The sequence below is a fragment of the Arachis stenosperma genome, chromosome 6 (genome assembly GCF_014773155.1).
Source record: "Arachis stenosperma cultivar V10309 chromosome 6, arast.V10309.gnm1.PFL2, whole genome shotgun sequence".
Taxonomy (NCBI): domain Eukaryota; kingdom Viridiplantae; phylum Streptophyta; class Magnoliopsida; order Fabales; family Fabaceae; genus Arachis; species Arachis stenosperma.
In genome coordinates this window covers 77,327,381-77,350,691 of record NC_080382.1, presented here as the reverse complement: position 1 = coordinate 77,350,691, position 23,311 = coordinate 77,327,381, and the positions used below count along the sequence as shown (strand labels likewise).

The following is a 23,311-nucleotide window of genomic DNA, read 5'->3' as shown; positions in this document are numbered from 1 at the left end:
CCCTCCACGGTTCTCAAGAGATGCATGAGGAAGCTCATCATCAAGAAATCCCTGAGATGTCTCAAGGGATGCTCTTTCCTCCCAACAACTATTGGGAACAACTCAACACTTCCTTAGAAGATTTGAGCCACAATGTGGAACAATTAAGGGTGGAACATCATGAGCACTCCATCATTCTCCATGAAATAAGAGAAGACCAAAGAGCAATGAGGGAGGAGCAACATAGGCAAGGAAGGGACATAGAAGAGCTTAAGGACATTCTTGGTCCTTCAAGAAGAAGACGCCACTAAGGTGGATTCATTCCTTGTTCTTATTTCTTTCTGTTTTTCGGTTTCTATGTTATGTGTATCTATATTTTGTGTCTCTACTTCATGATCATTAGTATGTAGTAACCATGTCTTAAAGCCATGAATAAAATCCATTAATCCTTCACCTCTCTTAAATGAAATATGCTTTAATTCAAAAGAACAAGAAGTACATGAATTTCGAATTTATCCTTGAATTTAGTTTAATTATATTGATGTGGTGACAATACTTTTTGTTTTCTGAATGAATGCTTGAACAGTGCATATTTTTGATCTTGTTGTTTATGAATGTTAAAACTGTTGGCTCTTGAAAGAATAATGAATAAAGAGAAATGTTATTGATGATCTGAAAGATCATGGAATTGATTCTTGAAGCAAGAAATAGCAGTGAAAAACAAAAGCTTGCAAAAAAAAAAGAGGTGGCGAAAAAAAAAATATATATAAAGAAAAAGAAAAAGCAAGCAGAAAAAGCCAATAGCCCTTAAAACCAAAAGGCAAGGGTAAAAAGGATCCAAAGCAAAAGAGTGTGCTTAAGAGCTCTGGACACCTCTAACTGGGGACTCTAGCAAAGTTGAGTCACAATCTGAAAAGGTTCACCCAGTTATGTGTCTGTGGCATTTATGTATCCAGTGGTAATACTGGAAAACAAAGTGCTTAGGGCAACGGCCAAGACTCATAAGTAGCTGTGTTCAAGAATCAACATGCTTAACTAGGAAAGTCAATAACACTATCCGAAATTCTAAGTTTCTAGAGAAGCCAATCATTCTAAAACTTCAAAGGAAAAAGTGAGATGCCAAAACTGTTTAGAAGCAAAAAGCTACAAGTCCCGCTCATCTAAATTAGAATTAATATTCAAAAAGCTACAATTCCTAATTGATTTTCAGTTGCTTGGGGACAAGCAACAATTTAAGTTTGGTGTTGTGATGAGCGGATAATTTATACGCTTTTTGGCATTGTTTTTAGGTAATTTTTAGTAAGTTCAAGCTACTTTTAGGGATGTTTTCATTAGTTTTTATGTTAAATTCACATTTCTGGACTTTACTATGAGTTTGTGTGTTTTTCTCTAATTTCAGGTAATTTCTGGCTGAAATTGAGGGACTTGAGCAAAACTCTGAAAAAAGCTGACAAAAGGACTGCTGATGCTGTTGGAATCTGACCTCCCTGCACTCGAAATGGATTTTCTGGAGCTACAGAACTCCAAATGGCTCGCTCTTAATGGCGTTAGAAAGTAGACATCCAGAGCTTTCCAGCAATATATAATAGTTCATACTTTATTCGGAAATTGATGACGTAAAGTGGCGCTCAACGCCAAGTACATGCTGCTGTCTGGAGTTAAACGCCAGAAACACGTCATAACCCGGAGTTGAACGCCAGAAACACGCTATAACTCGGCGTTCAACTCCAAGAAAAGCCTCAGCTCGTGGATAGATCAAGCTCAGCCCAAGCATACACCAAGTAGGCCCCGGAAGTGGATTTATGCATCAATTACTTACTCATGTAAACCCTAGTAGCTAGTCTAGTATATATAGGACTTTTAACTATTGTATTAGACATCTTTTGATCACTTTAGATTGAAGGAACATCTGGGGGCGCATAGTCCTTAGACCATGAGGGCTGGCCATTCGGCCATGCCTGAACCTTTCACTTATGTATTTTCAACGGTGGAGTTTCTGCACACCATAGATTAAGGGTGTGGAGCTCTGCTGTACCTCAAGTTTCAATACAATTACCATTACTTTATATTCAATTCTCTTTTATTCTTATTCCAAGATATACGTTGCACTTCAACTTGATGAATGTGATGATCCGTGACACTCATCATCATTCTCACCTATGAACGCGCGTGACTGACAACCACTTCCGTTCTACTCTAGGCCGGGCGCATATCTCTTAGATTCCCCAACAGAACCTTCGTGGTATAAGCTAGATAGATGGCGGCATTCATGGGGATCCGGAAAGTCTAACCTTGTCTGTGGTATTCCGAGTAGGATCCCGGGAATCCAGAAAGTCTAACCTTGTCTGTGGTATTCTGAGTAGGATTCCGGTATTGAATGACTATGACAAGCTTCAAACTCCTGAAGGCTGGGCGTTAGTGACAGACGCAAAAGAATCAAGGGATTCTATTCCAACCTGATTGAGAACCGACAGATGATTAGCCATGCTGTGACAGAGCATTTGGACCATTTTCACTGAGAGGATGGGATGTAGCCATCAACAAGGGTGATGCCTCCAGACGATTAGCTATGCAGTGACAACGCATAGGACCATTTTCCCGAGAGGATGAAAAGTTGCCATTGAAGACGGTGATGCCCTACATACAGCTTGCCATGGAAAGGAGTAAGAAGGATTAGATGAATGTAATAAGAAAGTAGAGATTCGAGAGGATTCTAGCATCTCCACACGCCTATCTGAAATTCCCACCATTAATTTACATAAGTATTTCTATCCTATTTTATTTTCTGTTTATTATTAATTTTCGAACTCATCATAAACCAATTTAATCTGCCTAACTGAGATTTACAAGGTGACCATAGCTTGCTTCATACCAACAATCTCTGTAGGATCGACCCTTACTCACGTAAGGTATTACTTGGATGACCCAGTACACTTGCTGGTTAAGTTGAACGGAGTTGTGGAAAGAAAGTGCTGAGTTAATTTTTATGTACATGCCAAAGAGCCATTATTGTTGATCACAATTTTGTCCACCACATTGCTTTTTGTTTTTCCATAACCATTTATGGCATCCAAGGCCGGAGAAACCTCTATAAAGAGGAAAGAGAAGGCAAAAGCTTTCACCTCCGAGTCATGGGAGATGGAGAGATTCATCTCAAGGGTGCATCAAGACCACTTCTATGAAGTTGTGGCCTTGAAGAAGGTGATCCCCGAGGTCCCTTTTAAACTCAAAAAGAGTGAATATCTGGAGATCCGACATAAGATTCGAAGAAGTGGTTGGGAAGTTCTTACCAACCCCATTCAACAAGTCGGAATCTTAATGGTTCAAGAGTTCTATGCCAATGCATGGATCACCAAGAACCATGATCAAAGTGTGAACCCGGACCCAAAGAATTGGCTTACAATGGTTCGGGGGAAATGTTTAGATTTTAGTCCAGAAAATGTAAGGTTGGCATTCAACTTGCCCATGATGCAGGGAGATGAACACCCTTACACTAGAAGGGTCAACTTTGATCAAAGGTTGGACCAAGTCCTCGTAGACATCTGTGAAGAGGGCGCCCAATGGAAGAGAGATTCAAGAAGGAAGCCGGTTCAACTGAGAAGGCATGACCTCAAGCCCGTGGCTAGGGGATGGTTGGAGTTTATCCAACACTCAATCATTCCCACTAGCAACCGGTCTGAAGTTACTATAGATCGGGCCATCATGATTCATAGCATCATGATTGGAGAGGAAGTACAAGTTCATGAGGTTATAGCCCAAGAACTTTATAAGGTGGCGGACAAGTCCTCTACCTTGGCAAGGTTAGCCTTTCCTCATCTCATTTGTCATCTCTGTTATTCAGTTGGAATTGACATAGAGGGAGACACCCTTATTGATGAGGACAAGCCCATCACTAAGAAAAGGATGGAGCAAATAAGAGATCCCACTCATCATGAAATCCCTGAGATGCCTCAAGGGATGCACTTTCCTCCACAAAACTATTGGGAGCAAGTCAACACCTCCCTAGGAGAATTGAGTTCCAACATGGGACAACTAAGGGTGGAGCACCAAGAACATTCCATCCTCCTCCATGAAATTAGAGAAGATCAAAGAATCATGAGAGAGGAACAACAAAGGCAAGGAAGAGACATTGAGGAGCTCAAGCACTCCATAAGACCTTCAAGAGGAAGAACAAGCTGCCATCACTAAGGTGGACCCGTTCTTTAATCTCCTTGTCCTTCATTTTCCTGTTTTTCGAAAATTTATGCTTATGTTTATCTATGTTTGTGTCTTATGATCATTAGTCTCTTAGTGTCTATGCCTTAAAGTTATGAATGTCCTATGAATCCATCACCTTTTTAAATGAAAAATGTTCTTAATTGAAAAAGAGAAGAATTGCATGAATTTTAAATTTTATAATAGATTAATTATTTTGATGTGGTGGCAATACTTTTGTTTTCTGAATGTATGCTTAAACAGTGCATATGTCTTTTGAATTTGTTGTTCATGAATGGTTGGCTCTTGAAAGAATGATGAAAAAGGAGACATGTTACTGAGGATCTGAAAAATCATAAAAATGATTCTTGAAGCAAGAAAAAGCAGTGAATACAAAAAAAAAAGAAAAAAAGAGAAGAAGCGAAAAACGAAAAAAAAAAGGAGAAAGAGAAAAAGAAAGAAATAAAGTTGTTATCCAAGGCAAAAAGAGTGTGCTTAAGAACCCTGGACACCTCTAATTGGGGACTCTAGCAAAGCTGAGTCACAATCTAAAAAGGTTCATCCAATTATGTGTCTGTGGCATGTATGTATCCGGTGGTAATACTGGAAGACAGAGTGCTTTTGGCCACGGCCAAGACTCATAAAGTAGCTGTGTTCAAGAATCATCATACTTAACTAGGAGAATCAATAACACTATCTGGATTCTGAGTTCCTATAGAAGCCAATCATTCTGAATTTCAAAGGATAGAGTGAGATGCCAAAACTGTTCAGAGGCAAAAAGCTAAAAGCCCCGCTCATCTAATTAATACTGATCTTCATAGATGTTTTTGGAATTCATTGCATATTCTCTTCTCTTTATCTTATTTGATTTTCAGTTGCTTGGGGACAAGCAACAATTTAAGTTTGGTGTTGTGATGAGCGGAAAATTTTTACGCTTTTTGGCATTGTTTTTAGTATGTTTCTAGTAGGATTTAGTTAGTTTTTAGTATATTTTTATTAGTTTTTAGTTAAAATTCACTTTTCTGGACTTTACTATGAGTTTATGTGTTTTTCTATGATTTCAGGTATTTTCTGGCTGAAATTGAGGGACCTGAGCAAAAATCTGATTCAGAGGCTGAAAAGGACTGCAGATGCTGTTGGATTCTGACCTCCCTGCACTCGAAGTGGATTTTCTGGAGCTACAGAAGTCCAATTGGCGCGCTCTTAACGGTGTTGGAAAGTAGACATCCTGGGCTTTCCAGCAATGTATAATAGTCCATACTTTGCCCAATATTTGATAGCCCAAACCGGCGTTCCAAATCAGCTCAAAACTGCCCGGCGTTAAACGCCAGAACTGGCACAAGAATGGGAGTTAAACGCCCAAACTGGCACAAAAGCTGGCGTTTAACTCCAAGAAAAGTCTCTACACGAAAATGCTTCAATGCTCAGCCCAAGCACACACCAAGTGGGCCCAGAAGTGGATTTTTATGTCATTTACTCATTTCTGTAAACCCTAGGCTACTAGTTCTCTACAAATAGGACCTTTTGCTATTGTATTTTCATCTTTGGACATCTAGTTCTTGGATCAGATCTTTAGATCTTTGAATCTTTTGATCATGTTTTGGGGGCTGGCCTCACGGCCATGCCTAGACCTTGTTCTTATGTATTTTCAACGGTGGAGTTTCTACACACCATAGATTAAGGTGTGGAGCTAGTTGTGCGGGATTGCAAAAGTGTAATTGCAATTTCGTGCACCAAGCTCTGGACACCTCTAACTGGGGACTTTAGAAAAGCTAAGTCACAATCTGAAAAGGTTCACCCAGTTATGTGTCTGTGGTATTTATGTATCTGGTGGTAATATTGGAAAACAAAGTGCTTAGGGCCACGGCCAAGACTCATAAAAATAGCTGTGTTCAAGAATCAACAAACTTAACTAGGAGAATCAATAACACTATCCGAAATTCTAAGTTCCCATAGATACCAATCATTCTAAACTTCAAAGGAGAAAGTGAGATGCCAAAACTGTTCAGAAGCAAAAAGCTACAAGTCCCGCTCATCTAGTTAGAACTAATTTTCATTGATATTCTGGGATTTATAGTTTATTCTGTTCTTTTTATCCTAATTGATTTTTAGTTTCTTGGGGACAAGCAACAATTTAAGTTTTGTGTTGTGATGCGCGGATAATTTATACGCTTTTTGGCATTGTTTTTGGGTAGTTTTTAGTATGATCTAGTTACTTTTAGGGATGTTTTCATTAGTTTTTATGCTAAATTCACATTTCTGGACTTTACTATGAGTTTTTGTGTTTTTTTGTGATTTCAGGTATTTTCTGGCTGAAATTGAGGGACCTGAGCAAAACTCTGATAAGAGGTTGACAAAGGACTGCTGATGCTGTTGGAATTTGACCTCCCTGCACTTGAAATGGATTTTTTGGAGCTACCGAACTCCAAATGGTGCGCTCTCAACGTCGTTGGAAAGTAGACATCCAGAGCTTTCCAGCACTATATAATAGTCCATACTTTATTCGAGATTTGATGATGTAAACTGGCGCTCAACATCAGTTCCATGCTGCATTCTGGAGTCAAACGCCAGAAACACGTCACGAACCAGAGTTGAACGCCCAAAACACATTACAACTTGGCGTTCAACTCCAAGAGAAGCCTCAGCTCGTGGATAGATCAAGCTCAGCCCAAGCACACACCAAGTGGGCCCCAGAAGTGAATTTATGCATCAATTACTTACCTCTGTAAACCCTAGTAGCTAGTTTAGTATAAATAGAACTTTTTACTAGTTTATTAGAGATCTTTGATTGTATTATTCAATCTTTGGATGTTTAGTTCTTAGATATGGGGGATGGCCATTCGTGGACCTTTCACTTATGTATTTTCAACGGTGCAGTTTCTACACACCATAGATTAAGGGTGTGGAGCTCTGCTGTACCTCAAGTTTTAATGCAATTACTACTATTTTCTATCCAATTCGATTTATTCCTGTTCTAAGATATTCGTTGCACTTCAACTTGATGAATATGATGATCCGTGACACTCATCATCATTCTCACCTATGAACGCGCGTGACTGACAACCACTTCTATTCTACCTTAGACCGGGCGCATATCTCTTGGATTCCTTGATCAGAATCTTCGTGGTATAAGCTAGAATTGATGGTGGCATTCATGGGAATCCGGAAAGTCTAACCTTGTCTGTGATATTCCGAGTAGTATTCCGGGATTGAATGACTGTGACGAGCTTCAAACTCCTGAAGGCTGGGCATTAGTGACAGACGCAAAAGAATCACTGGATTCTATTCCAACCTGATTGAGAATCGACAGATGATTAGCCGTGCTGTGACAGAGCATTTGGACCATTTTCACTGAGAGGATGGGATGTAGCCATTGACAATGGTGATGCCCTACATACAACTTGCCATAGAAAAGAGAGATGAAAAAGTAGAAGGAAGAAGTAGGAAAGCAGAGATTTAGAAGGAACACAGCACCTCCATACACCTATCTGAAATTCCCACCATTGAATTACATGAGTAACTTTATCTTTATTTTCTGTTTATTTTATTATCTTTATTTAAACCAATAATCTCTGAATCCATTTAAATCCACCTGACTGGGATTTACAAGATGACCATAGCTTACTTCATACCCACAATCTCTGTGGGATTGACCCTTACTCATGTAAGGTATTACTTGGACGACCAGTATACTTGCTGGTTAGTTGTGCGGAGTTATGACAAAGTGTGATTTATGTTTGAGAGCACCAAGTCTTTGGAGCCATTGTTGATGATCACAATTTCGTCCACCAGTGGCTACTCCATATCATCCACAGAGAAATGGGCAAGATGAAGTCTCTAATAGAGAACTTAAAAGAATCCTGGAATGGACTGTGATTAACCATAGAAGGGATTGGGCAAGAAGCTTGGATGATGCTCTGTGGGCACACAGAACAGCATTCAAGACTCCTATAGGAACCTCTCCATACCAGCTTGTGTTTGGAAAAGCTTGTCACTTGCCAGTGGAACTGGAACATAAGGCCTACTGGGCAACTAGATTCTTAAACCTTGATGCCATGTTAGCTGGAGAAAAACGATTGCTCCAGCTAAATGAGCTAGAGGAATTCAGACTCAATGCTTTCGAAAATGCAAAAATTTACAAAGACAGCAAAAGGATGGCATGACAAAAAGCTGTCATCCAGAGTCTTTGAGCCAGGGCAGAAAGTTCTGCTGTTTAATTCTAGGCTCAGATTATTCCCCGGAAAATTAAAATCCCAATGGTGAGGTCCATATGTGATTACAAGTGTGTCACCATAAGGATACGTGGAGCTTTAGGATAATGATTCTAACAAAAAGTTCATTGTTAATGGACAGAGAGTTAAACATTATCTTGAAAGCAATTTTGAGCAAGAATGCTCAAAACTGAGACTTGATTAAAGCTCAGTAATAGTCCAGCTAAAGACAATAAAGAAGCGCTTGCTGGGAGGCAACCCAGCCATTAACAAGGCTTAATTGTTAATTAATTGAATTTTACAGGTTTATGTCAATTATCTTCAAGGTAAAATAGCAATTGCTTGAGTTCACAGAGTTACAGAAGGATTCGGAGGATAAAACAGCAAAAAAGAAGCTCACTGGTGCAAAAAAGCCAGTAAGAGCTATTTTGGGCGTTGAACGCCCAAAAGAAGCATCTACTGGGCGTTCAACGCCAGTAATGATAGCCATCTGGGCGTTAAACGCCAGAAAGAAGCACTTTCTGGGCGTTTAACGCCAGATTTACAGCGTCCTGGACGTTCAGAAAAACGCCCAGTGACAAAGGAGTTTCTGGCGTTCAACGCCAGCTAGAAGCAACAGCTGGGCATTGAACGCCCAGAAGAAGCTGCAAATGGGCGTTAAACGCCCAAAACATGCAGCGTTTGGGCGTTTAACACCAGGATTCTGGGGAGGAGGTAAATTCATTTTCAATTCACATTTTTCCAAATTTTTATGTTCCAATTCATGATTTCTTGCATAAACATGTTACAAACTCTCATCCTTCAATTCCAAAAATTTTAATCCTAATTTCTAAAATCACTTTTTCAAAAGATATCAAATGTATCTTAATTCATAAACACAAATCCTTTTCAAATCCTCTCGAACTTCTTCTCAAATCTTTTTCAAAACTCAATTATCTTTTCAAATTAATCCCAAATCTTTTTTCTAAAATTCAGATTTATCTTTTTCAAATATCTTCTCTATCTTTTCAATTTTCAATTATATCTTTTTCCTATCATATTTATCTTTTACAAATCATATCTTCTATCTTATCTTTCTTCAAAATTTTTGAAAACCCACCCCCCTCACTTTAAATCCACATTCGGCCTCTCTCCTCTCCTCCACAATTCGAAAACTAGCGCTCATTCTATCCCTCTCCTTTCTTTTCTTTTGCTTGAGGGCAAGCAAACCTCTAAGTTTGGTGTGTTTATCCGTGATCACTAAACCATACCCACTAAGATCATGGCTCCTAAAGGAAAATAACCCACTCTAAAAGGCAAGAAAGAGAGTATTCCAAAACCACTTTGGAATCAAGGGAAGTTCTTAACCAAAGAACATTCAAACCATTACTACAAAATAATGGGTCTAAGGTCAGTGATCCCGGAAGTTAAATTCGACCTGAAAGAAGACGAATATCCAGAGATCCAAGAGCAAATTCAAAACAGGAACTGGGAAATCCTAGCTAATCTGGAAACAAAGGTGGGAAGAAACATGGTTCAGGAATTCTACGCTAATCTGTGGCAAACAGACAGGCAGAGAATATCTGGAACTGCCCTCTATGACTATCGGACCTTGGTCAGTGGAAAGATTGTTCACATCCACCCAGACAAAATCAGGGAGATCTTTAAGCTACCTCAGCTGAAAGATGACCCAGACTCCTTTAATAGGAGAATGATGAGAACAAATAAGGTCCTGGACAAGATTCTAGAGGACATATGCATCCTTGGAACCAGGTGGACCACCAGCACCAAGGGCGTCCCAAATCAACTCAAGAGAGAAGATCTCAAACCAGTCGCCAGAGGCTGGCTGGACTTCATTGGGCGTTCTATACTGCCCACTAGCAACTGCTCTGAAGTCACCATTAAAAGAGTAGTGATGATCCACTGCATTATGTTAGGAAGAGAAGTGGAAGTTCATCAGCTAATTTCATGTGAACTTTACATAATTGCAAACAAGAACTCCAAAGATGCCAAATTGGCTTATTCTAGCTTAATATCTATGCTATGTAAAGATGCTGGAGTGAAGATGGGAATAACTGAGTATATCTCAGTTGAGCGACCAATCACCAAAATATCAATGGAAAAACAACAACTGCAGGATGACCCCATCAAGAGGAGAGCACAGGAATTCCTCCCGGAAATCCCTCAAATTGAATACTAGGAGCAACTTGAAGCATCTGTTACCAAGTTGCAAGAAGCTATGGACCAAATAAAGGAAGAATAGAATAATCAAAATAGTATGCTTTGCAAATTGCTTGGGGAACAAGAAGAGCAAAGGAATGACTTGAAGGAACTGAAGCATCAGAAATTATCTCTTGAAGGACCAAGCACCCCACAGACTAGAGGAACATCCACTTCCCAAAATAAAGGTTGTTGAGTCCTAATCTTAGCTTTACTTTTGTGATAGTTGTTCTTATAGGAATTTACCTTAGAAGTTATATAGGAGTCGTTGTAATTAGTATATCTATTTTGATTTTATTTCCAATTAAGCTATAAGTTATTTTTCTCATCATCCTCAAACATGAATAAAATAGTAGATTTTTAGAATAAATAGGCAATTTAATATTTTTTCGAGTTTTTAATAAGGAAAGTTCTAATTATATATATGTGGTGGCAATACTTTTTGTCTTTTGAATGAATGCTTGAACAGTGCATATTTTTTATACTGAATTTCATGAATGTTAAAATTATTGGCTCCTGAAAGAATGATGAACAAGAGAAATATTATTGCTGATATGAAAAATCATGAATTTGATTCTTGAAGCAAGAAAAAGTAGTCAAAAAAAAGGAAAAGAGATAGAAAAAGATAGAAAAAGGTGAAAAGCATCCAAGGCTTTGAGCATCAATGGATAGGAGGGCCCAAGGAAATAAATCCAGGCCTAAGCGGCTAAATCAAGCTGTCCCTAACCATGTGCTTGTGGCATGCAGGTCTAAGTGAAAAGCTTGAGACTGAGTGGTTAAAGTCGTGATCCAAGGCAAATGAGTGTGCTTAAGAACTCTGGACACCTCTAATTGGGGACTTTAGCAAAGCTAAGTTACAATCTGAAAAGGTTCACCTGGTTATGTGTCTGTGACATTTATGTATCTGGTGGTAATATTGGAAAACAAAGTGCTTAGGGCCACGGCCAAGACTCATAAAGTAACTGTGTTCAAGAATCAGCATACTACACTAGGAGAATCAATAATACTATCTGAATTCTGAGTTCCTATGGATGTCAATCATTCTGAATTTCAAAGGATAAAGTGAGATGCCAAAACTGTTCAGAAGCAAAAAGCTACTAGTCCCGCATATCTAATTAGAATCTGAGCTTCACTTGAAACTCTGAGATATTATTGCTTCTTAATTTCTTTTTATCCTATTTCATTTATCTAGTTGCTTGGGGACAAGAAACAGTTTAAGTTTGGTGTTGTGATGAGCGGATATTTTATACGCTTTTTAGGGGTAATTTCATGTAGATTTTAGTACGTTTTAGTTAGTTTTTAATATAATTTTATTAGTTTTTAGGCAAAATTCATATTTCTGGACTTTACTATGAGTTTGTGTGTTTTTCTATAATTTCATGTATTTTCTGGCTGAAATTGAGGGAGCTGAGCAAAAATCTGATTTAGGCTGAAAAAGGACTGCTGATGTTGTTGGATTCTGACCTCCCTGCACTCGGAATGGATTTTTTGGAGCTACAGGCGTCCAATTGGCGCACTCTCAATTGGATTGGAAATTAGACATCCAGGGCTTTCCAGCAATATATAATAGTTTATACTTTGTGCAAGGATAGAGGACGTAAACTGGCGTTTAACCCCAGTTCCATGTTGCAGTCTGGCGTTCAGCGCCAGAAACAGGTTGCAAGTTAGAGTTCAACGCCAGAAATAGGTTACAACCTGGCGTTTAACTCCAGAAACAGCCCAGGCACGTGAGAAGCTTAAGTCTCAGCCCCAGCACACACCAAGTGGGCCCCAGAAGTGGATTTCTGCACTATCCATCTTAGTTTACTTATTTTCTGAAAACCTAGGTCACTAGTTTAGTGTTTAAACAACTTTTAGAGACTTATTTTGTATCTCACAACATTTTAGATCTGAATTTTGTATTCTCTGACGGCATGAGTCTCTAAACTCCATTGTTGGGGGTGAGAAGCTCTGCAGTGTCTCAATAAATTAATGCAATTATTTCTGTTTTCCATTCAAACACGCTTGTTCCTATCTAAGATGTTCATTCGCGCTTCACTATAAAGAAGGTGATGATCCGTAACACTCATCACCTTCCTCAATCCTTGAACGTATGCCTGGCAACCACCTCCGTTCTACATTAAATTGAATGAGTGTCTCTTAGATTCCTTAATCAGAATTTTCGTGGTATAAGCTAGAATCCATTGGCAGCATCCTTGAGAATCTGGAAAGTCTAAACCTTGTCTGTGGTATTCCGAGTAGGATTCTGGGATTGGATGACTGTGACGAGCTTCAAACTCGCGAGTGTTGGGCGTAGTGACAGATGCAAAAGGATCAATGGATCTTATTCCGACATGATTGAGAACCGACAGATGATTAGCCGTACTGTGACAGAGCATTTGGACCATTTTCACTGAGAGGATGGGAAGTAGCCATTGACAATGGTGATGCCCTACATACAACTTGCCATGGAAGGAGCCTTGCATGTATGAAAGTGAGAAAGCATTATGTTGCAGGAATTCAGAGAACAAAGCATCTCCAAAACTCTAACATATTCTCCATTATTGCATAATAAGTATTTATTTCATGCTCTTTTACTTTTTACAATTAAAACTAAGAATCATTATTGATATTATATCCTGACTAAGAGTCACAAGATAACCATAGCTTGCTTCAAGTCAACAATCTCTGTGGGATCGACCCTTACCCACGTAAGGTATTACTTGGACGACCCAGTGCACTTGCTGGTTAGTTGTGCGGATTGTAAAAGTGTGATTGCAATTTCGTGCACCAGAAAGCCTTCAACAGAATAGAAGTTTCATCAGTACCATCACGCTTAACAGTAGAACAAGCAGTCTGAAAATCCCTAAGGTGCTTGATAGGCTCTGGAGCAGGTAGGCCATGAAACTTGGGCATCAAGTTGAGTAGTGCAGACTTTATTTCAAAATCCACAGCCACTGCTGGGTGGTGTGCCTGGAATGGTTATAGTGTAAAATCAGGGGCTCCTTCTTCCTGGATAGTTACTCTCCTAGGTGCTGCCATGTCACCTGCACGTAAATCAACTGGATCAGTAGAGAGTGAGCTTGTTTCTTCCTTAGATGATGTTTCAGGTTCGTCCTCAGAGAGGACTAGCCGACGCCGAGCTTGCCTTATACGTGAAATAGTTCTTTCAATCTCAGGGTCAAATACTGGCAAGCTTGGATCAGGAAGTGAACGCGTCACTTAACGAAAGAAACGTGCAGCTCATAGTAACAAAATAAAAAGAAAAATTGCAATTAAATAAATTCCAATCAATAAATTAGAACACTATTGCAACTCCCCGGCAACGGCGCCAAAAATTGACGTGGTAGAAATTGGCGTGTTAAGAAATTATTATAAGAGATACGTTGCAAGTACAGTCCTTAACCAGCCGAAAATCCACTTATCAACTTAGAAGGGTTGTCACAATATTGAAATTAAAATACTGGGAGAATGAATCCCAGGTCGTCTCCCAACTAGTTGCAGAAAGATGTGCTATCTTATTAATCAGGTGTTTTCAAAAATGGTTGAGTTGATAAATAGGAAATTAAATCAGAGAATTTAGTTGGAAGCCATATTCTTGTTAAAGTACTCTAAAGATTAATTGATAATTGAAGGTTGCTCTGCTTAGTTATCCCTTACTAGGTAAAGGAAAGTCAAGGAAGTTGGAAAGCTATTTCTAGTCACAAGTCCTAATCCTCTCCCTTGGGAAGGACTAGTGTCAATGACTAGAGGGTGATCCAACAATAAACCCAATTACAATTTTTCTCTTGAGTAATCCAACTCAAGGTTTCTTTTCAATCATCTCCTAATCAAGTTATGGAACTACTCACTCTTCATAATTATAGACTTCACAGAATCAATTGGGAATATAAAAGAAGACATAATAAATAATAATAAAAGGGATTAATTAAAAATAAAAATAGTTCTATATTAATAACTTGTGAAAATAATCCAATGTCAACTCAGGAGGAATTAAGAATATGGAAGAATAATTGAAAAGTAAATAACAAATTGTAGAGACTAGTACCAAAGGTAGACTCTTCTCAAAAGCTAAAGCCAAAAATCTTCATAATCCTAATTATAAATGTTCAAGTGAGAAACCTAGGGGAGGAGTAAATTCAGATCTCCAAACTAAAAATTATGCGAAATGAATGTTGTTCCTTTGTCTCTGCATGTTCCCTGGCTCTAGTCTGTATTTCTGGGCCGAAAACTGAGTTGAAATACGGCCCAGAAACTCTGCCAGTGACTTCTAAAATTCTGTAGATCGTGCACGTCATGCAGTCGCGTCGTCCACGCATTCGCGTCACTCAGCGTTTCTCGTACCACGCGTGCGCGTCGTCCATGCATTCGTGTCGTCGTGCAGCTTCCAATCTGCGCGGTTGCATCAGGCACATGAGCGGGTTACTGTGATTTCTTCCGTTTCGCGCGGTCGCATTAGCCATGCGACCACTTGACTTCTCGCTGGTCATCTCCTCAATTCTTTGTGTTCCTTCCATTTTTGCACGCTTCCTCTTCATTCCTTACGACATTCATGCCTCTATGAAGCCTGAAACACTTAACACACTGATCACGGCATCGAATGGTACAAAGGAAGATAAAAAGATACAACTAAAAGGTCTTTAGGAAGCAAGTTATCAATCATAGAATATTTTTAGGAAGGAATTGTAAATACATGCAAATTATATGAATAAGTGGGCAAAGACTTGATAAAACCACACAATTAAACACAATATGAATCACAAAATAGTGGTTTATCAGTATGTTTACATTGAGAGATACAAACATGTCAAGGAACCTTGAATACATTTTCCTTTCTACACCCCCCTTGAGTCTTTGGGGAAAAGGTGCATATAGGTTCAGAATCTCCTTCTCCCTTAGCTCCTTCCTTTGTGTGGGGTTGGTTTCTTGGTCACTCTCTTCTTGCTTCTCTGTTTGAATATCGTGAGAGTGTTCTAATGGTTCGTTCAGTTCTTCCACACTACCCTTATCACTTATAGTGACCATCTTGCATTCTTCCCATCTTACCTTCTTTGCTTCACCTCTCGGGTTTTTCTCTGTGTCACTTGGGAAGCTATCAGTAGACTTGGGAATCTGCTGAGAAAGATATCCCACTTGAGACTTGAGCCTCTTGATGGTGTCTCCCTGATTTTTGATATTAGCTTGCACTTTATCCTTGAACACTCTGTTGTCTTGGACTTCCTTACATATACCTTTAAGTAGAGTCTCAATTCTGGAGAGTCTATCTTCTGGTGGTGATGGTGAATTGATGTAGGAGGTGTGAGAAGGGACATTTTGGTTTTGATGTGAATGTTGAGAGGTACTATTGGGTGGGTGTTGATATGATCTATGTGTAGAATGCTAGTGAGTTGCATTGTTGTTGCGGTTGTGACGTCTTTGACCGTGGCCTTGATGTTGTTGATTTCCCCACCCAAAGTTCGGGTGGTTCTTCCAACCAGGATTATAAGTTTTGGAATATGGGTCATGGGCCTACCTAGGTGAGTTCCCAATATAGTTGGCTTGTTCCCAGTCACTCTCTTCCTCTGTATTTACTCCTTCTTGAGCTGATGATGAAGTGGTGACTACTGCAACTTGGTTCCCTTCCATCTTCTTGGTAAGGTCAGCTAATTGCTTGGTGATCATCTTGTTTTGAGCTAGTAGTGCATCCATATAGTTTAGCTCTATCACTCCTCGAGTGTTGCTCCTTTCAGAAGCATAGAAGTAGTCATTCTCAGCTACAGTCTCGATGACATCTATGGCTTCTTCAATTATCTTTTTCTTGTTTAGAGATCCCCCGGATGAGTGGTCTACTGCCTTCTCTGATTCATAAGAAAGACCATCATAGAAAATGTGTAGTTGCACCCATTCATTGAACATGTCTGGTGGGCACCTTCTTGTTAAGTCCTTAAACCTCTCCCATGCCTCATAAAGAGTTTCACCATCTTATTGCCTGAAGGTTTGTACCTCAGCTCTCAACCTGTTGATTCTTTGAGGAGGGTAGAATCTCGCCAAGAATTTGTTCACCACATCTTCCCACATTGTTAAACTCTCCTTCGGGAAAGATTCTAGCCATTTAGATGCTTTATCCCTGAGTGAAAAGGGAAACAAAAGCAGTCTATAGGTGTCAGGATGAACACCATTAGACTTCACAGTGTCACATATCCTTAGGAAGGTGGTTAGATGTTGATTGGGGTCTTCTTGGGCGCTTCCTCCGAATGTACAATTATTCTAAACGAGAGTGATGAGCTAGGGCTTTAGTTCAAAGTTATTGGCATGTATGGTTGGCTTTTGAATGCTACTTCCACAATTTCCTGGGTTTAGGTTGATGTAAAAGCCTAGAACTCTTCTCTCTTGCCCAGCATGATTCACTGGGCCTTCTCTGGCATTGTTGTGAGCTTCTTCTTCATGGTGGCTCTCCATATTCTGCTCCATGTCTGTTTCAAAATACTCCTCTTCTTCCTCAGCACCAACGACTCTCTTCCCTCTTGCTTTCCTCCTTAATCTAAGGAAGGTCCTCTCAGGTTCAGAATCAAAGGAAGTTGAAGCTCCGCTTCTTCTACCTGTCATACAACCAACAGAGCAAAAAGCAAGAAAGAGAATAAATGCAGAAATTACTCTTGTTAGAATGGCTGTTAGTGTGAGTGGTGCAATGTATCAAACAGTTAGTGGGTTAGTGAACTAAATGGTAGATAGCCAGGAAAACCGATGAAGAAGAAAGAAAACAGAATTGAAATAGCTAAACTGGAAGTAAATGACTAAGATGAAATAATCAAAACAAAGAAAATTGCTCAATCTAGTTATCCTCTAACTTAATCATTGTCGATACAAAATCAATCCCCTGTAACGGCGCCATAAACTTGTTGCACGAAAACTTGTCTCTCAACAAATTTCCCTTCAGCAAGTATAACGAATTGTCATCAAGTAAAAACTCACAATAGAGTGAGGTCGAATCCCATATGGATTGATTGGTCAAGCAACTTTAATTGGAGGAATGTTCTAGTTGAGCTAAGCAAAAGTTGAGTGGATAATTGCAGAAAATTAAATGGCAGGAAAGCAAATGACAGAAAATGTAAATGCTGGAAATAAATGGCGAAATGTAAATTGTAGAAAGAAAATTGCAGAATCTTAAATGGAGATTTGGGGAGATGAACATAAAAGTAAATGGCAGAAGGTAAAGAGAATGGGTAAGATCAGAAATGGGGGATTCATTGGGCTTAGGAGATGTTGCATTCACCGGATCAAGTTCATTCTCATCTCTTCCTCAATCAATGCATTCATTGATCTCCTTGGCAATCTTAAGTGATTGGATCCCAATTCCTTGGCAACCCAATCTCTCTAAGCTTGAACAATTGCCCAATTCCTTGATTTAATTGCTCATGAGAAGAGATGAAGTATGGTCACTGATTATACCACATGTATTTCCAAATCAAAGTGTTGGTAGGATTACATGTCACTATATCCATCCAAACCCCAATTTGGTCCAACATGAGAAAGCAATTCTAGCATGATCTCCTCATCCTTTTTCCAAGGCTCAGAGGAGATCCATTTATGGAGAGTTTTTTTTCCAAGACAACTAACCAATTGATTTAAGATCGAAAACTATCTTTGATCAAAGGTTGGACCAAGTCCTCATAGTCATTTGTGAAGAGGGCGCCCAATGGAAGAGAGATTCAAGAGGGAAGCCGGTTCAACTGAGAAGGCATGATAACAAGCCCATCACTAAGAAAAGGATGGAGCAAACAAGAGATCCCACTCATCATGAAATCCCTGAGATACCTCAAGGGATGCACTTTTCTCCACAAAACTATTGGGAGCAAATCAACACCTCCCTAGGAGAATTGAGTTCCAACATGGAACAACTAAGGGTGGAGCACCAAGAACATTCCATCCTCCTCCATGAAATTAGAGAAGATCAAAGAATCATGAGAGAGGAGCAACAAAGGCAAGGAAGAGACATTGAGGAGCTCAAGCACTCCATAAGACCTTCAAGAGGAAGAACAAGCCGCCATCACTAAGGTGGACCCGTTCTTTAATCTCCTTGTTCTTTATTTTTCTGTTTTTCGAAAATTATGCTCTATGGTTATCTATGTTAAAGTTGTTGGCTCTTGAAAGAATGATGAAAAAGGAGACATGTTACTGAGGATCTGAAAAATCATAAAAATGATTCTTGAAGCAAGAAAAAGCAGTGAATTCAAAAAAAAAAGGAGAAGCGAAAAAAAAACGAAAAAAAAGGAGAAAGAGAAAAAGAAAGAAAAAGAAAGAAATAAATTTGTGATCAAAGGCAAAAAGAGTGTGCTTAAGAACCCTGGACACCTCTAATTGGGGACTTTAGCAAAGCTGAGTCACAATCTGAAAAGGTTCACCCAATTATGTGTCTGTGGCATGTATGTATTCGGTGGTAATACTGGAAGACAGAGTGCTTTGGGCCACGGCCAAGACTCAATAAGTAGCTGTGTTCAAGAATCATCATACTTAACTAGGAGAATCAATAATACTATCTGGATTCTGAGTTCCTAAAGAAGCCAATCATTCTGAATTTCAAAGGATAAAGTCAGATGCCAAAACTGTTCAGAGGCAAAAAGCTAAAAGCCCCGCTCATCTAATTAATACTGATCTTCATAGATGTTTTTGGAATTCATTGCATATTCTCTTCTTTTTATCTTGTTTGATTTTCAGTTGCTTGGGGACAAGCAACAATTTAAGTTTGGTGTTGTGATGAGCGGATAATTTGTACGCTTTTTGGCATTGTTTTTAGTATGTTTCTAGTAGGATTTAGTTAGTTTTTAGTATATTTTTATTAGTTTTTAGTTAAAATTCACTTTTCTGGACTTTACTATGAGTTTGTGTATTTTTCTGTGATTTCAGGTATTTTCTGGCTGAAATTGAGGGACCTGAGCAAAAATCTGATTCAGAGACTGAAAAGGACTGCAGATGCTGTTGGATTCTGACCTCCCTGCACTCGAAGTGGATTTTCTGGGGCTACAGACGCCCAATTGGCGCGCTCTTAACGGCGTTGGAAAGTAGACATCCTGGGCTTTCCAGCAATATATAATAGTCTATACTTTGCCCAAGATTTGATGGCCCAAACCGGCGTTCAAAGTCACCTTCAGAATTCCCAGCGTTAAACGCCGGAACTGGCACCAAAGTGGGAGTTAAACGCCCAAACTGGTACAAAAGCTGGCGTTTAACTCCAAGAAGAGTCTCTACACGAAAATGCTTCATTGCTCAGCCCAAGCACACACCAAGTGGGCCCGGAAGTGTATTTTTATTTCATTTACTCATCTTTGTAATTCTTAAGCTACTAGTTCCCTATAAATAGGACCTTTTACTATTGTATTTAACATCTTGGTAGCTATCTTTAGTTTTATGCTATCTTAGATCATTGGGAGGCTGGCCTCACGGCCATGCCTAGACCTTGTTCTTATGTATTTTCAACGGTGGAGTTTCTACACACCATAGATTAAGGTGTGGAGCTCTGCTGTACCTCGAGTATTAATGCAATTACTATTGTTCTTCTATTCAATTCAGCTTGTTCTTGTTCCAAGATATCACTTGTTCTTCAACTTGATGAATGTGATGATCCGTGACACTCATCATCATTCTCACCTATGAACGTGTGACTGACAACCACCTCCGTTCTACCTTAGATTGGGTGAATATCTCTTGGATTCCTGATACACGACGCATGGTTGATCGCTGGTGCGCGAAATTGTGATTACTACAACTTCACACAACTAACCAGCAAGTGCACTGGGTCGTCCAAGTAATACCTTACGTGAGTAAGGGTCGATCCCACGGAGATTGTTGGTATGAAGCAAGCTATGGTCACCTTGTAAATCTCAGTCAGGCAGACTCAAATGGATATAGTGATATAAACGCATAAAGCATAAAGATAAAGATAGAGGTACTTATGTAATTCATTGGTAGGAACTTCAGATAAGCGTATGAAGATGCCTTCCCTTCCGTCTCTCTGCTTTCCTACTGTCTTCATCCAATCCTTCTTACTCCTTTCCATGGCAAGCTTGTGTAGGGTTTCACCGTTGTCAGTGGCTACCTCCCATCCTCTCAGTGAAAACGTTCCTATGCTCTGTCACAGCATATGGCTAATCAGCTGTCGGTTCTCGGTCAGGCCGGAATAGAATCCAGTGATTCTTTTGCGTCTGTCACTAACGCCCCGCCTGCTAGGAGTTTGAAGCACGTCACAGTCATTCAATCATTGAATCCTACTCAGAATACCACAGACAAGGTTTAGACCTTCCGGATTCTCTTGAATGCCGCCATCAGTTCTCGCCTATACCACGAAGACTCTGATCACACGGAATGGCTGGCTCGTTTGTCAGGCGAGCACTCGGTTGTCAGACGATCAACCATGCATCGTGTATCAGGAATCCAAGAGATATTCACTAGAGCCTTGATTGCTTGTAGAACAGAAGTGGTTGTCAGTCACCTTGTTCATAAGTGAGAATGATGATGAGTGTCACGGATCATCACATTCATCAAGTTGAAGAACAAGTGATATCTTGGACAAAGAACAAGCGGAATTGAATAGAAGAACAATAGTAATTGCATTAATACTCGAGGTACAGCAGAGCTCCACACCTTAATCTATGGTGTGTAGAAACTCCACCGTTGAAAATACATAAGAACAAGGTCTAGGCATGGCCGAATGGCCAGCCTCCCAAAGTGAATTCAATCATAAAAACATGATCAAAAGGCTCTAGATGAAAATACAATAGCAAAAGGTCCTACTTATAGAAAACTAGTAGCCTAGGGTGTACAGAGATGAGTAAATGACATAAAAATCCACTTCTGGGCCCACTTGGTGTGTGCTTGGGCTGAGCAATGAAGAAATTTCGTGTAGAGACTCTTCTTGGAGTTAAACGCCAGCTTTTATGCCAGTTTGGGCGTTTAACTCCCATTTAGGTGCCAGTTCCGGCGTTTAACGCTAGAATTTCTGAGGGTGACTTTGAACGCCGGTTTGGGCCATCAAATCTTGGGCAAAGTATGGACTATCATATATTGCTGGAAAGCCCAGGATGTCTACTTTCCAACGCTGTTGAGAGCGCGCCAATTGGGCTTCTGTAGCTCCAGAAAATCCACTTCGAGTGCAGGGAGGTCAGAATCCAACAGCATCTGCAGTCCTTTTCAGTCTCTGGATCAGATTTTTTGCTCAGGTCCCTCAATTTCAGCCAGAAAATACCTGAAATCACAGAAAAACACACAAACTCATAGTAAAGTCCAGAAAAGTGAATTTTAACTAAAAACTAATAAAAATATACTAAAAACTAACTAGATCATACTAAAAACATACTAAAAACAATGCCAAAAAGGGTACAAATTATCCGCTCATCAATCGCCTGACAACCGAGCGCTCGCCTGACAACCGAGCCAGCCATTCCGTGAGATCAGAGTCTTCGTGGTATAAGCTAGAATTGATGGCGGCATTCAAGAGAATCTGGAAGGTCTAAACCTTGTCTGTGGTATTCTGAGTAGGATTCAATGATTGAATGACTGTGACGAGCTTCAAACTCGCGATTGTGGGGCGTTAGTGACAGACGCAAAAGAATCACTGGATTCTATTCCGACATGATTGAGAACCGACAGCTGGATAGCCGTACCGTGACAGGGTGCGTTGAACATTTCCACTGAGAGGATGGGAGGTAGCCACTGACAACGGTGAAACCCTTGCATAATGCTTGCCATGGAAAGGAGTAAGAAGGATTGGATGAAGACAGTAGGAAAGCAGAGAGACGGAAGGGACAAAGCATCTCCATTCGCTTATCTGAGATTCTCACCAATGAATTGCATAAGTATCTCTATCTTTATCTTTATGTTTTATTCATCATCTATACCCATTTGAGTATGCCTGACTGAGATTTACAAGGTGACCATAGCTTGCTTCATACCACCAATCTCTGTAGGATCGACCCTTACTCGCGTAAGGTTTATTACTTGGACGACCCAGTACACTTGCTGGTTAGTTGTGCGAAGTTGTGATAAAGAGTTGAGATTGCAATTGTGCGTACCATGTTGATGGCGCCATTGATGATCACAATTTTGTGCACCACTAATGTTTAAGTGTGGGGAGGTTGATGAACCACTATTTTATGGTCTATCTTGTGCTCAATTGAGTGGTTTTTATCAAGTTTTTGCACACTTATTCATACTAATTCCATGTTTTACATTTTCCTTCCTAATTCTGTGCTTTGATTGAAAACATGCTTCTTTGGCCTTAGATTTGATGCCTTGATATGTGTGTTAAGCGATTTCAGAGATTACACGGCAAGAATGGCTTAGAGAATGGAAAGGAAGCATGCAAAAGTGGAAGGAATACAAGAAACTGAAGAAACTGCTAAAGCTGTCCAGCCTGACCTCCTGGTACTAAATCGACCATAACATGAGCTACAGAGGTCCAAATGATGCGATTCTAGTTGCATTCGAAAGATAATGTCCGGGGCTTCGGTTTGATATATAATTTATTATAGTGGCCATACATCTATGCGACATGAATGCGTGCTCCAAGAGGACGCGTCGCAGTGACGAAAATCAGCGTGGCAGATTTCGCCCTCAGCAATTTCTGGGCAATTTCTGGCCTAGTTTCATGCCCAGAAACACAGATTAAAGGCTGAAAAGTAGAGAAATGAATGGGGAGGACTCATAATTCACTTTTCATAATTTAGATGTAGTTTTTAGAGAGAGAGAGAGAGAAAGAGAGGCTCTCTCCTCTCTCT

General features: G+C 39.8%; 1 non-coding gene across 1 annotated transcript; it reads left to right on the top strand.

Moving 5' to 3' along the window:
* The first annotated feature begins 16,455 nt into the window (after nucleotides 1-16,455).
* LOC130938085 (small nucleolar RNA R71) lies at nucleotides 16,456-16,559 on the top strand. The gene has a single exon (XR_009069266.1). It is a non-coding gene; the product is annotated as a small nucleolar RNA R71 (small nucleolar RNA).
* Nucleotides 16,560-23,311: the final 6,752 nt, after the last annotated feature.